Source organism: Procambarus clarkii, chromosome 1 (assembly GCF_040958095.1).
Source record: "Procambarus clarkii isolate CNS0578487 chromosome 1, FALCON_Pclarkii_2.0, whole genome shotgun sequence".
Taxonomy (NCBI): Eukaryota; Metazoa; Arthropoda; class Malacostraca; order Decapoda; family Cambaridae; genus Procambarus; species Procambarus clarkii.
The window spans coordinates 14,573,802-14,586,491 of NC_091150.1; positions in this window are offsets into that span (position 1 = coordinate 14,573,802).

The window sequence follows — 12,690 nt, forward strand, 5'->3', positions numbered from 1 at the left end:
AGATAGCGAAGACAGTAGCGATCACGGCGGTCCTGAAGAGACAGGAAGCCAGTGTCAACATACAAGCTGAGGACGGGAGTCGAACGAAAGGCACCAGAACTGAGGCACAACCCAGTATGGTGCAAAGCATCAAGACGGCGAAGAGTAGAAGGAGAAGCAGAAGAGTATGCAGGGCAACCATAATCGAGCTTAGACAGGACGAGAGAGGAATGTAAAGCAAGGAGAGTGCGCCTATCCGCTCCCCAAGATGTATGGGACAATACCAGAAGGAGGGTAAGGGCCTTAGAGCACTCAACACCGAGGTAAGAGATATGGGGAGACCAAGACAAACGAGTGTTAATGAATAACCCCCAAAAGTTTCGTGGAATCTTTGTACTCAAGGGGATGACCATAAAGTGACAAAGAGGGACGAAGAACTATCCGTTTCCGAGTAAAAGTCATGACACAACTCTTAGTAGTAGGGAACTTGAAGCCATGATCGGTGGCCCAAGACGACACGACATCAATCGCAAGTTGAAGCCTGGCGCTGAAGGAGAGGCAAATCATCACCCTGACAGCAAAGGGTAAGATCAACGACATGGAGAGCGGAGAAGATGCCTGAAGGAAGAGAGGGAAGAAGACCATTAAGGGCAACCAGAAAAAGAGTAGTGCTCAGAACACTACCCTGAGGCACACCTTCGTATTGCTGAAAAGAGCCAGAGAGAGCGGTACCAAGCCTCACCCAAAAGGAACGACGAGAGAGGAAGCTGCGGAGGAAAAGAGGGAGATGACCACGAAGGCCAAAATAATGAAGCTGGGATAGAATATGATATCGCCAAGTGGTGTCTTAAGCCTTTTCCAGGTCAAAAAGGACGGCAACAACGGAGGTCTTCGCAACAAAAGCAGTACGAATATAGACCTCCAAGTACACCAGACCATCTGTTGTGCTGCGGCACTTGCGGAAACCAAACTGAGAAGGGAAGAGGAGGTGATTGTGTTCTAAGAACCACATCAGACGAACGATAACCATACGTTCAAGGAGTTTGCAGACACAACTTGTGAGGGCAATAGGGCGAAAGTCCTTAGGGGATGTTCCCAGAGACCCTGGTTTGCGAACAGGGAGGACAATGGCATCGAGCCAATCCGCAGGGACTGACGACAACTCCCAGATCCGATTATACAGACTCAGTAAATACTGAGACGTACACGGAGGGAGATGCTGAAGCATCTCATAATGAATGCCATCGGAGCCCGCCGCAGTAGAACCGCAGAGGGCCAGGGCAGAGAGAAAGGATTGTTATAGGGAAGCCGAAGACGAGTGCAGAAATCTAAAGGACGTGATTCAAGGACAGGTTTATGAAGAAGGAAAGATTGGGGAAGATGAAAACCAGAGCTAACAGAAGAAAAGTGGGAACCCAGTTCGGTAGCGACTTGCAACGGGTCCGCCACAAGAGTACCACGGAGGTGAAGGATCGGTGAAACATCGGGAACGAACTTACCCGCTATCTTGCGGATACGCTTCCGGATCTGTGGCAGAAGTGTTTCGGACGTAATAGTGGAGACATAAGATGCCCAACATTCACATTTAGCCATACGAATGGCCCTACGGGCCACAGCACTCGCCTTCCGAAAGAAAAGAAAAGAATCAGCCGTCTGCTGACGGCGGTGTCTCTTACAGGCTGCACGCTTACAGTGGACAGCCCGAGAACAGTCTACATTCCACTAGGGAACACACTTCCGAGGACCCCCAAGAGGAAGAGCGAGGAATAGAGTGGAGGGAAGCGTCGAAGACGGTGTCATTAAAAAGGAGGAGAGAGTGAAGGAGAGGCAGAAGGGAGAAGTCAGAGAGAGCAGCACTGAGAATAAATAGGTTCCAGTCCGCCTTAACAAACTGCCACCTAGAGAAGGAAAGGGGAGGGTGAAAAGAGAAAAAGGTAACAAAGATGGGGAAATGGTCACTGCCATGGAGGTCATCAACAACCTGCCACGGGAAATCTAAGTAAAGAGAAGACGAGCAAAGAGAAAGATCAAGACAGGAAAGGGGGCGAGTCCGAGAGTCCAAATGCGTGGGCTCACCAGAATTCAGAAGAGACAGGGAAGAAGAGAGGATAAACGGCTCAAGAAGGCGACCCCGGGTGTTCGTCAGAACATCACCCCAAAGGGGATGACGACAATTGAAATCTCCTAGCAGGAGCACAGGCTCCGGCAAGGAGTCCAGTAGGTGTTTCAGATTGGGAAGAGAAAGCGGGACAATCAGGGCCGGGGAGATAAATGGAACAAACTGTGTACCATTTCCTCACAAACATATGAGCAGCAGAACAATGGAGAGGCGAAGGAAAAAGTAAGGGACAAAGGGATCATCAGAGCGAATCGAGAGAGCAGAAGAGTTAGGATCCCCAGCAACATCTGAGGGGGGGGGAGGAGAAAGGAATAGCAATGAAAGCGACCAAGACAAGCACCAAGCATCGGCTCCTGGAGACAGACACAAAGGGACGAAAACCGCGAAATCAGAATTGGAGTTGAAGGAAATTCGCGTAATAACCCCGAACGTTCCATTGAAGAATAGACATCGACGAGAAGAGAAAGGATAACAACAGAGAATAAGGAAGAAACAAATGTGAAAGAGGAACATAGCACGTTAAAGAAGATCAGGGTCAGCAAAGTCAGGGTGCATAGGTAAATTGTGCAAAGACGGAGAGAAGGAAGCGGGAGAACAGACCAGAGGCGGACGGGCAGGGTCTGGAGGAGGAGGAGGAAGAGGAGGAGACAACCGAGAAGAGCAGTCAAGGACAGTAGCAGGAAGAGGAAAAGGAGAAAGAAAGGAATGCACCTCAGCAAGGGCAGCAACCAAGAAGGAAGCGAAGGCCAAAGAAACCTCCATAGTAGGAACAGGGGGCGCAACCACCGAAATAGGAGGGAAGGAGCGAGAGAGTCAGAAGGAAGGGCCGAGGAAGAAAGCAAAGCCTTCTTACCCGCTGGAGAGGAGCCTGGCTTACGCTTCAACTCAAAGATACAGGTGTCCCAGCAACTACGTACCGGGCAACGGATTCCAGCGTTTCAACAGGAGAAGCTGAACGAGAGCATACACAACGACCGTTGGGGGAGCGGTGGACTTCAGCCCGTACTGACAGGCGGCAATGAGAGCCAATAGACGGAGGAGAAGGATGAGAAGGAGGATCGGAGGGAGGCGAGGAAGAAGACACAGGAGACATAACAGACCGGGCGAAAGAAGGGAAACCCCAGACAGAGGACCAGAAGGGGGACCCTTCAGGACAGAACTCAAAGGAACACAGGAGGGGCAGTTGGCGTATCAGGGTCCAAGGCCTGGAAACGGTTGTGAGTCTGAGGAAGGCGGGAAGGACGAGGAGAGGAAGAGTGCAACACGCAAACATAAGAGACGTTAGCATAAGGCGGGAGCAGGCGAACCTGGCGCCTCGCTTCAGTAAAAGGTAAACGCTCCCGGTGCTTCAAGTTGAGGACGGCTGCCTCAAGCTTGTAATGTATATACGCACGGGAGAAGGTAGGATGGGCCTCACCGCAGTTGAGGCAGCGAGCCTGGAGAGAAGTTAACTCCGACTTAAAGTGACCTTCGCTCCCACACAAAGGACAGAGAGAGACAGTTCCAGAGCAGCGGAGGATACCATGCCCAAACCTCCAGCACTTATTACAGACCCGAGGGGAGGGAATGTACTCCGGAACGAAGCACCTGGCACCAGCAAGAATGACAGAGGGTGGAAGGGTCCTACCATCAAAGGTAATCTTCACAACCCGAAGGGGTTGACGGCGACTACCACGAGGGGGACGAGTAAACGTGTCCACCTGGAGGACAGAATGGCCCTGGGCCTCAAGGATATGCTGAATATCATCGTGGCAATCCTGCAGATTCCGAACACCGGTTGCAACATGAGGCGGGAGGTGAATAGTGCCAACACTGGCATTCAACCGAGCGTTCTTGAAAACCCGAACAGGAGTCTTGCCAAGGCAGGATAAAGCAGCCAAGAGGTAGGCTAAATCATGAGAAGGAACAGCAACGACACATGTACCGAGATGGGTTGAAGGTGACAGAGGCATCTACGGAATCAACAAGGTGCCTATGAAGGGAGAAATCGTCAGGAGGTGCAGAATCAAGACGGAGGAGATCAAAGTATTTGGCCCATGAAGAGGGACCAAACAAGGCTTGATACGCATCAGTATGGGAAGGAATCGAGCGAGTGCAGCTGTGTCGAGGACGGCGTTGAGAACCCCCAGAGAGAGAGAGAGGGAGGGGTTAAAAGGCGCAGTAGTCACAACGAGAGCCTGAGCCGCGTCAGGGGACGAGGTAGTCACCACTGGGGGCTTGGGGCTCGACCCAACCATAGAGGAGGGAGGGGAGCCGAGTGGAGCAATCAGAAAGGCCAAAGGAGGAGCAAAGTCGGGGCCCAATGCGGCGGAGGATACAGAGCCCGGTCTTCCAACACAGACCGACTCGGGGGCTTGGTCGCCCACCCCACGAGCCTGAAAAGGTAAAAGAGGAACAGAATTCGACATGAGTACGAAAGAAAAACATTCATTCACGAATGTGCCCTCCACCCACCATGGAGCCACAATTAGAGGCAGGGCACCTAACAAGAAGCTATCGTCGATCATGCCGGGCCCCCCCCCCCCAGGGGTGCATTGTGAGTATACTCCCCACAAACGCCACCTTAAGAACCGTCAGTCCGTCGAGATCGGGTTCAGTGACGAAAGGAGGATTGACAATAAAAGGTTCCCCTCGCTCTCGACGTCGGGTACTACAGTTCTACGGGTGCAAGAGTATGCTTCCCCAAGCACCCGGGCGTCACAATAGAAGCAGTCCAAAGGAATAACCAAAACAAGCAAAAGGTCGGCAATAAACGACAAGCAGATAGAAGAGGAGGGGGGATGTTGTTATTGTTGTTGTTAAAGATTCGCTACCTGGAAGAAAAAGGTCCAAGTAGCACGGGCTATGGTGAGCCCGTAGGAGAGGGGGGAGAAAAACGAAACAGAAGGAAAGGGAAAAGTCGTTCAGTACAATTAGAGAGGACAGCAGCAGGAGCACAATGCTACAAAAGGACAGAGGACTGTCCCAAGGAGCATCACACTCCGGCAGCTGCCCACCAAGCCTCCCTCACGACAACAACGAGCTGAACAGGGAGGGGGAGGCAGTCACAAAGACACTCGTAGATGCACTGTTGATTAGAGATATTTTATGTTGATTAGATTATATCTGTTGATTAGAGATTTTTTATTAGATATATCTGTTGGTTAGAGATATTTGTATCAGTACACAGGTACTCATAGATACACAGAAACACTGAAACTTTCAAAGAAGTATTCTCAGGTGCTCTTGCAGAGACAATCAGATATACACTCATAAATATCACTCACAGAAACAATCATATAGACGGTCAAGGAAGCACTCAGAGGCTCTCATGAAAACATTCACACAACTTCACAAAAAGGTACTCACAGACATTTATGACATTCATAAGATACACAGATTCTCACAAATACAAACACTTATAGAGGCTCTCACAGAGGTACTCAAACAGGCTCTTTCAGAGGTACTCAAAGAAGCTCTCGCAGAGGTACTCAAAAGATGCTCTCGCAGAGGTACTCAAAGATGCTCTCACCGAGGTACTCAAAGAGGCTATCACAGAGGTACTCAAAGAGATACTGACATTGGCATTCATGAAAGAGTGAGTGAGACACTCAGAGAGACAATCAGAGATACTAAGAGATGTTCAAAGAGAAAGTCACAGAGGCACTCACAGAGACACTCACAAAGAAACTCACAGAAACACTAAATGACACTCACATAGGAACTCGCATATATTCTTTCACAGGTAGATGCACTCATAGAGGCACTCATAGAGACACTCACGGAAGTACTCACAGAGTTACCAAGATGCTTACAGGGACACAGAAAGATTTACAGTCACTTAAGAAGGCTCACAGATACACTCTCATAAAGACACTCACAAAAGGCATTCACAGAGACACTCACAAAAGGCATTCACAGAGACACTCACAAAAGGCATTCACAGAGACACTCACAAAAGGCATTCACAGAGACACTCATAAAGACATCCTGACTGACACAGAAATACCCATAGATACACTCACATAGACACTGAGTGGTTTACAACGAGCCAAAGGAACTTACAAAGACTCTCTCTGAGACACATAAAGAAAACTGTGACACTCACAGAGACACAGGGATACGCACAGAGACACAGTGACACTCACAGAGACACAGTGACACTCACAGAGACACAGGGTCACTCACAGAGACACAGTGACACTCACAGAGACACAGGGACACGCACAGAGACACAGTGACACTCACAGAGACACAGTGGCACTCACAGAGACACAGTGACACTCACAGAGACACAGGGACACGCACAGAGACACAGAGGCACTCACAGAGACACAGTGACACTCACAGAGGAACAGGGACACGCACAGAGACACAGTGACACTCACAGAGACACAGTGACACTCACAGAGACACAGTGACACTCACAGAGACACAGTGGCACTCACAGAGACACAGTGACACTCACAGAGACACAGGGACACGCACAGAGACACAGTGGCACTCACAGAGACACAGTGACACTCACAGAGACACAGGGACACGCACAGAGACACAGTGACACTCACAGAGACACAGTGACACTCACAGAGACACAGTGACACTCACAGAGACACAGTGGCACTCACAGAGACACAGGGACACTCACAGAGACACAGTGACACTCACAGAGACACAGGGACACGCACAGAGACACAGTTACACTCACAGGGACACAGTGACACTCACAGAGACACAGTGACACTCACAGAGACACAGTGGCACTCACAGAGACACAGGGACACTCACAGAGACACAGTGACACTCACAGAGACACAGTGACACTCACAGAGACACAGTGACACTCACAGAGACACAGAGACACTCACAGAGACACAGTGACACTCACAGAGACACAGGGACACGCACAGAGACACAGTGACACTCACAGAGACACAGTAGACACTCACAGAGACACAGTGACACTCACAGAGACACAGTGACACTCACAGAGACACAGTGACACTCACAGAGACACAGTGACACGCACAGAGACACAGTGACACTCACAGAGACACAGTGACACTCACAGAGACACAGGGACACTCACAGAGACACAGTGACACTCACAGAGACACAGTGACACGCACAGAGACACAGTGGCACTCACAGAGACACAGTGACACTCACAGAGACACAGTGACACTCACAGAGACACAGGGACACTCACAGAGACACAGTGACACTCACAGAGACACTCACAGAGACACAGGGACACTCACAAAGGCACAGTGACACTCACAGAGATACAAGGACACTCACAGAGACACAGGGACACTCACAGAGACACAGTGACACTCAAAGAGACACAGGGACACTCACAGAGACACAGTGACACTCACAGAGACACAGTGACACTCACAGAGACACAGTGACACTCACAGAGACACTCACAGAGACACAGTGACACTCACAGAGACACAGTGACACTCACAGAGACACAGAGACACTCACAGAGACACAGTGACACTCACAGAGACACAGGGACACTCACAGAGACACAGTGACACTCACAGAGACACAGTGACACTCACAGAGACACAGAAACACTCACAGAGACACAGTGACACTCACAGAGACACAGTGACACTCACAGAGACACAGTGACACTCACAGAGACACAGTGACACTCACAGAGACACTCACAGAGACACAGGGACACTCACAGAGGCACAGTGACACTCACAGAGATACAAGGACACTCACAGAGACACACGGACACTCATAGAGACACAGTGACACTCAAAGAGACCCAGGGACACTCACAAAGACACATGGACACTCACAGAGACACAGTGACACTCAAAGAGACACAGGGACACTCACAGAGACACAGTGACACTCAAAAAGACACAGGGACACTCACAGAGACACAGTGACACTCAAAGAGACACAGGGACACTCACAGAGACACAGTGACACTCAAAGAGACACAGGGACACTCACAGAGACACAGGTACACTCACACAGCCCTCCATTACCCCCCCTACTCTCCTCCCTTCTCATCCCCCTCGCTGCTCCCTCCCCTCCCCACTCCCCTAAGCCCTCTCCTCTCACCCTCCTCTCCAAGCCTCCCCATCTCCCCCCCCCCCCAAGCCCTCTCTTTCCTCCCCCCCCAAGCCCTCCCTCCACCACCCTCTTTGTACCAGATCCTCCAAGCCCCTCACACACTCCAGATCCCCCAGGTCTCCCCTCCTTGGCCCCTCGCTCTTTCCCTGCTTCAGGGGAATTAACAGAAACCGAGGGAGGAAAGAAGAGAGTCAGTTTCAGGTTGATATACTCGAACATAGAAAGGAGTGTAAGCAAGGGAAGCAAACTCAGGGAAAGAACAAAAATAAGTGAACCCAGATGTAATCGGACTCACAGAAACAAAACTCTCAGGTATTATTACGAACGCGGTGTTTCCCCTCAGGATTACAATGTAATATGGAAAGATAGGGAAGGAAGGGGAGGAGACGGGGGTGACTCTACTAATGAGAAAGGAATGGAGTTTCAAGGAGATGGTTATCCTATGCTGCGAGGGATTCAGAGACTACGTAACAGGCACCGTGATAATGGGAGGACCAAGAATAATAGAGTAGCAGTGAAATAAAACCCTCCACCAAATGACAGAAGACCCAGGCAAGAGTATGACAACAACAACATGGCAGTTAACACATAATTGAGAAGGCAGCCTCTGCTGCCTGTAAAAATAGATCCCATCTCCTAATCATGGGGAACTTCAGTCACGGAAGGATAGACTGGGAGAACAAAGAACAGCATGGAGGTGAGCATACACAGAGAGCTAAAGAATTGGAGGTAGCGACAAGAAAGCTTTTAAGTCAGTATGTCAGGACAAACCCACAAGAATGAGACGAAACGATGACCCAACGAGACTCGATCTAGTCTTCACTCTCAACGACTCCGACATAGAGAAAATCGGTTTCGAGGCCCCAGTAGGAATGAGCGATCGCAGTGTATTGACGTTTGAGTATCTGGTTGAAGAAGGGTTAATGAACTCAAGGAAGGGAACTGAAAACAAAAAGGCTGGCATTCCGAAAGGAAACTATTAGGAGATAAAATTCCCAACAGATTCAACATGGGAAACAGAGCTCAGGGAAAAGACGGCCCAAGACATGATGGACTACATCATGCAGAAGTGTAAGGAGGCAGCAAACAAGTTTCTCCCGGTTTAAATGGAAAACAACGAAATACAGATGAGAAACCAATGATTTAATCAGAGATGTAGGCTAGCTAAGCATCAAAGTAAAAGCGCATGGAGAAATAATAGAAATAACAGGACACTTGAGAGCAGAGAAAGTTACAGGAATTAATATGTCAGGTTGAGAAGAGAGGCAGAAGGGCAAAACGAAAATGACATCGCAAACAAAGCAAAAACTCAACGTAAATTGCTGCACAGCGACATTAGGAGAAAAACAAACAGTATAGTAACAGGTAATGAAATTGAGGATAGGGCCAGACAGATACACCACAAACGACAAGGAAGTGTGCGAGGGGGAACTGCCATAAAATTAGGAAGACGACTAATGTAGTCCCGATATACAAGAAGGGGATAGACAGGAGGCACTGAACTACAGGCCAGTGTCCTTAACTTGCATACCATGCAAGCTGATAGAGAAGATTGTGCGAAAAAAAACCAGTGGAACATCTGAAGCAAAAGAACTTTGTAACACAGCATCAACATGGATTCATGGATTTCTGTCCTGCCTCACAGGATTAATTGAATTCTACGACCAGGTAACAAAAATCAGGCAAGAAAGAGAGGTGTGGGCAGAATGCCTATTTTTGGATTGCTAGAACCATTGTCACAGTACCACAAAAGAATCAAGTGTAAACGCTGCAGATGCAGGCTGGAATGAAAGGGAAGGTACTCCTTTGGATACGGGAGTACCTAAGCAACAAAAGACAGCAAGTCACTGTGAGGGGTGAGGTCTCAGATTGGCGATACAGGAACCTGTGTAAGGAATCATGCAGTACCTTGAATACCACATATGTAAGACCCATCCCGGATTATGCAGCCCCAGCCTGGGACGCCTTACTTTATCAAGCACGAGACGAAGCTGTAAAAAGTTCAGAGGTATGCCACTAGGCTAGTCCCAGAATTAAGAGGCATGAGTTACGAGCAAAGGCTGCGCTAAATGCACCTCACTACACTGGAAGGCAGAAGAGTAAGGGGAGACATGATCACTACCTACAAAATTCTCAGAGGAATTGACAGGGAAAGATACGGATAAATTGTTTAACACGGGTGGTATGCGAACAAGGTTACACAGGTGGAAACTGAGTACCCAAATGAGCCACAGGGATGTTAGAAAGAACTTTTTCAGTGTCAGAATAGTTAACAGGTGGAATGAATTAGGTAGTGAACTGATGGAGGCTGACTCTATACACAGTTTCAAATGTAGATATGATAGAACCAAGTAGGCTCACGAATCTGTACATCAGTTGATTCACAGTTGAGAGGTGGGACGAAAAAAACAGAGCTCAATCCCCACAAGAACAAATAGGTGTGTACACACACACAAGGGCACTCACACAGTGGTAGTTGTAGGCATCAAAGAACAGGAAGGATCCAACATTCAAAAATAGAATAGCAAGGATAGAGAGGCAGTACATGGGCTACTGAAGGGGTTACAGATGGAAGGGGCTGAACAAAACATTGAAAAGGTTTTCAGGTTGGGCTGGTACAACAAGGACAGAAACCGACTTGTAAAGGTGGTGTTTACAAACGAAACCACAAAGGAGGATATTCTCAAAAGGAAGAGTCGTCTGCAGCATGTGGAGGAATACAAAAAAGTATTCCTGCAGAGGGACAGGATGAAGGAGGAGAGAGCCAGGGCAGCAGAGGCAAGAAGGAAGTGCAGGGAGAGAGGAGCAAACCAGGAAATCACAGCCCCCAACACAACAGTCCTAGAGACAAGAGGGGAACCTACGACCAGCATCCCAGCAACACCAGAGGGGCGGGCAACACCACCACCCTCCTCTGCATAGAAACTCTCCCTTCCCCTCACCATACCTGCCCCCACCCAACCCTCCCTACCACCCCCCCCCACCCCATTCTGACCCTGTCACCCTTTTCCCATTCCCGTCATGTCCCCCCTCCCACCTTTCCCCCCCTGTCTCCCCTCCCCCTTCATCCCATACCCTCCCTATCCGTCCTCCCCCCCTTACCCCGTATTCTCCATGTCCCACCTATCTCCTTAAGCCACACCCTACCTGTCCCCCCTTCCCTTAAACCCCCACCTCCCACCCCAAAATCCTCTGAGACCCTGCAAACCGCCTCACAGATCTTCTCACCCACGAAACAGCTTCCCACACCAGCAGAATGCTCGCCAAGAAAGGGACAAGAAAATGAACAGAAGAAAGTGAGCTTCAAGGCAATGTACACTAACATAGATGGGATTACAAATAAAACAAATGAACTCAGAGAATGGGCACTAGAAGAAAACCCAGACATAATAGCACTCACAGAAACAAAGCTAACGAAAACTATAACAAACAAAGTGTTTCCACAGGGCTACTATGTAGTGAGGAAAGAGAGAGACGGGAGAGGAGGTGGTGTAGCTTTGCTACTAAGAGAAGGTTAGAGTTTCGAAGAGATGGTAATTCAGAACTGTGAAGGTTTCAGTGACTACATATCAGGCACCATAGCAACTGGAGGACAGAAAATAATAGTAGTAGTAATATATAACCCCCCACCGAATGACAGAAGACCCAGACAGGAATATGATAGAAACAACTTGGCCACCATCAATATAATAGAGAGAGCAGTGTCTGTTGCTAGCAGGAACGGATCCAGACTACTAATCATGGGAGACTTCAACCAAGGGAAGATAGATTGGGGGAACAGAGACCCACATGGAGGCCCAGACACATGGAGAGCTAAGCTGCTGGATGTGGCAACAAGAAACTTTCTAAGTCAACACGTCAAGGGACCAACAAAAATGAGAGGAGGGGATGAACCAGCCTTGCTTGATCTGATATTTACCCTAAATGAGTCGGATATAAGGGAAGTTAAGTTGGAAGCCCCCTTGGAAATGAGTGACCATAGTGTATTGAGCTTTGAGTACCTGGTTGAACTAGGAATTATCACCCCCAAAAAAGAACTGGGAAACAAAGGGCTGGCGTACGGAAAGGGAAACTATGAGGAGATGAATAAATTCCTATGGGATATACATTGGGACACAGAACTCGGAACCAAGTCCATACAAGACATGATGGACTATGTCACCCAAAAATGTCAGGAGGCTGTAAGCAGTTGAGAGGCAGGCCGAAAGAGCAAAAGCTCAACCCCTGCAAACACAACTAGGTGAATACAACTAGATGAATACACACACACACACACACACACACACACACACACACACACACACACACACACACACACACACACACACACACACACACACACACACACACACACACACACACACACACACAGTGTCAGAGTGTCACACACAGACCAGGTGGTATTCATGAGCGAAATCACGAAAGAGGAACTGTTAGCAAGGAAGAGCGGTCTAGCAAATGAAGAGAAGTGAGGGGAGTGGGGAATCCTCCTCAAACAGTGCAAT